Genomic DNA, 3549 nt, shown 5'->3' with positions numbered 1-3549 from the left:
GGCTCAGCTGCGTCAGTCCCTCCGCCCCACTTACCTTAGGGGGATCAGCTGCTGCTGCCCTCGCTGCTGCTCTGCCCACCTCTGCTGCACTCGCTGCTCTCACCTCCGCTCCGGGTCCCGTAAGGGGGCACGTGTGTGTAAGACATGTTGTAAAGAAGGCTTCAGCTGAGTGCAGCCAAGCATGTACTCAGTTACTTATGTTCAGCAGAATACTCAGGAGGGTCTTAAGTCATTTGGGGTGGTTATTGATTTTTTGTTTTGTTTTTTTTTCAAGCTTGATGTGCTACTGAGAAGAACATGAAAAGGGCAAATGCTTGTGCTTATTCAGTGCCAATGAGTCTCTGTATTTAACATGCATTAAATTGTGATTAGGATTAAGGAATAATGGCAATTAAAATCAATGCTTTGCTTTACGCTCCCCCTCCCACCCCCCGATCACCAAAGAGAGCACAAGAAGATGCTTTTTTGCAAGACACAGCCATCATTTTTAACATTTCCCAGTAAGATCTGCCTGCTGTGTGCCCTGGTGTGGATGAATGAAAAGGTGAAATTTTGCAGTTACGATATATCTCACTTAATGGAATATCAGTTATGTGCTGTGAGTGTTAATCTACAGATTGAGATATGTGTTAGTAATTTATCAAAGAAAAATTGGCAGTAAAACTGGAACCTGGGCTTTGAAACTTTGTATGGCTTCAGTGTTGTAAAAGCAACAGAAAAATATTCTTATTTTTTATCATATTTACACAAGCAAATATAAGTAACTGCAAGAAAAGCATTGTCTGACCTTGAAATGATTTTAGTCACTCCTTATTTTTTTTAATCATAAGGATAACAGTATAAACTCACATGTTGGGCTCTAGTCTAGTGTTTCTGGGTTTAAACTTGCACAACTGAAAATTAAGCCCATAATAATAAGTGTATGTTTTAGAGTCCTGGAACAAATAAGAGAAATTACTTTAGTTCTGCTACAAGATGACAAAAATGAAAGCCATTTAGATGATGATAAATCAGTGGGAGCTGAAAGTACAAGTGTGAGAAATTAAATTTTAAGTTGCTGCTTTTCTGTTTTACATTGTCTGTCTACTTTGCAATACTGCCAGGTGCTGAATGGGTTACATGTATTTTTCTAGGTGACAGCTGAGGTGAACATGGCTGCATCCTGACAAGTGGTCACTCTATAATAACAGGATCTGAATGATGCCCCGTAGAAAATATTCCATTATATAGTTATTGAAAGGTCATGAGTAATAAAGGAAAAAGAAAAGAGAGAAAAAACTATTGTAGACAGCGTACTGAAAGTGACCTTGTTTTGGAAGCAATTAAAGGATAAACACCATAAGTCTTCCTAAGAGATGCAGAAAACTGGAACAGGGGACTGACCATCTTCCAAACCTGAAGATCCCTGCTGGTCTGTCTGAAGCTCTGAGGCCCTGTTAATCAGCAACTAAATCTTTAAATTGCTTAGAGCTGAAGTCAACTGTTTGACACCTCCAATTGCTGAAGAACATCTGGATCAAGAGTCAAAGTATTATTGTAACATGTGGATATGGGGAATTGATTACAGAATTAGTAAAAGAAACACATCCTGGCTGGACTGTCCAGCTGGAGGCACTTAACTGGGACTTTTTTAAAATTTGAAATAAACTAATGGAGAGTGGCAGAACAATAGCAAGCTAGGAAGAGGGCTAAACACTAGGCCATAAACATGAATACATACTTTTGAAAGATTAACAAGTAAACAGCAGGCCAAGATCTAGAGCCGGGAAATAAAGGAAAGGAACATATGGACTGTATTTTAGATGAGAAATTGAAGGATGGATGATTGGAAAAATGATCTAGTGGACTAGGATAGGGGGCATCTGGATTCAGTTTCAGTGGAGCCACAGTCTTTTGAGGATATTGGACAAATCATGCAGGCCCAGCTCCAAAAGTACTTAAGCATCACAGTACGTGCTGAACACTGTAGTGCCTGACCTATAGGCTTCTGGCCCCCGTAGTGGAATTTAGTGTTGAGTTTGGTTTCTAAGTTTCCTAAACCCTGCTCTCAGAAAATGGCATATGCAGAAACAAAAGTTCTGAGCAGGGTGCCATCTACTCCACTAAACAGGGAAATGCTGAGAATGGATGTGCTAAAATCCCACTACTCTCCACAGTGTAGGTCAGCTTGACCAGGAGGAGCCTTTATTCACTTGGGTTTCAGGCAGGAACTTATTCCTGATGAGAGGTACAGCATTCTTTCTGTCAAAAAGCAAAGAGGTTCCTTTCGTACCACAATCCATTGGCTGCATATCTCACTTAGGTTATGGTAGGTGTGGGGTCAATTCCTTCCCTTGCTTGAGGAGGTTAAAACTTGCATCCCCCATCTGGAAAGTGTCCTATTGCCAGACTGTTCTCAGATGCTCTGTCATTGTACAGAAAACAAACTGAGATTCTTTGGGGCAAAGAAAAGTAGTAAGAGTGAGTACGACTACTTATCCTACTGTTTGGGGCACTCCTCTGGAAGGGATAATCCTGCTTCTAAAGGCTATTTCAGTATTTTACATTAAACAGTCGTTGGATAGAATGCATAAATAGTTGTTGGAGCAGGGACTTGAACACAAGAAGTATCCTAACCACTAGGTTAGAATCTTTCTTGCTGCCTCTGGCCCACGAATCCATTTTTTTTCTGTACAATTTACTTGAACAGGCAGATAGTGTCCTAATTCCAGAGTAGCTTGCTGGTTAGGATTCTTTCCTGGGAGATGGGAAATAGGATTTTGAATTCCGTCAGGTAAAATAAGAGATTGACCCTGGGTATATCTCAGTGAGAAACCTTTAACTGTTAGACTATTATTTAAGAGGAAGGGGAGTGGATATTACTGTTGTTCAAAATGATGGCGGTGGCACTGTACTCTGCAGGAGCCCAGTCTATTAAGTACCCTCTATTAAGTCTCCTGAGAGAGTTTGGGGGCTCAAGCCCCTCAAGCAAAATAGATAAAAGAATCCTTACCTAGGAATCCCAAGAGGTTTGAGGTGTGAGCTATGAGCTTAGCATCTCAACCCTGTCCGGATGTGTAGCCATGCAATGAAGCAGAGCTATAATGTCCTTCAGATGGCCAATACTGGAAACAAAGGTACCTGAGAAATTTAGGTGCAGTTGTGAACGGTGCCTTGAGCATCACAATGTTGAACTTTGAATTCCACATAATTCCCTTTTTGGATCTGTTTGTTAATCTGGTCCTGTGTTTAAGGTCCCATGTGTAAAATAAGGTTAGTACTTCAGACAGGTATTGAGGTTGGAATATGTATAAGACTCTCAGCACCACACAAAAATGTAAGAACTCAAGTAGATGAAAAAGGTTGTGATGAACTATTCCTAGTCATGGGAATGAATGAGTTAATTAACTAGTTAAAGAGTTAAAGAAATGGCTAACTTTTAACTTTAGTTAAAAAAAAGTTAACTAACTTTTTTAAAAGTATAAGTTAAAAGTTTAAAAAAAAATTGGAATCCAGCTTTCCCAGAGCTTTTCCTGACACAGCCACTCTCTAGGACTTGCATGGAACGAT

The sequence above is a fragment of the Gavialis gangeticus genome, unplaced genomic scaffold (assembly GCF_001723915.1).
Source record: "Gavialis gangeticus isolate Ggan-Ray unplaced genomic scaffold, GavGan_comp1, whole genome shotgun sequence".
NCBI lineage: Eukaryota > Metazoa > Chordata > Crocodylia > Gavialidae > Gavialis > Gavialis gangeticus.
Note: the sequence above shows the minus strand (reverse complement) of the source record.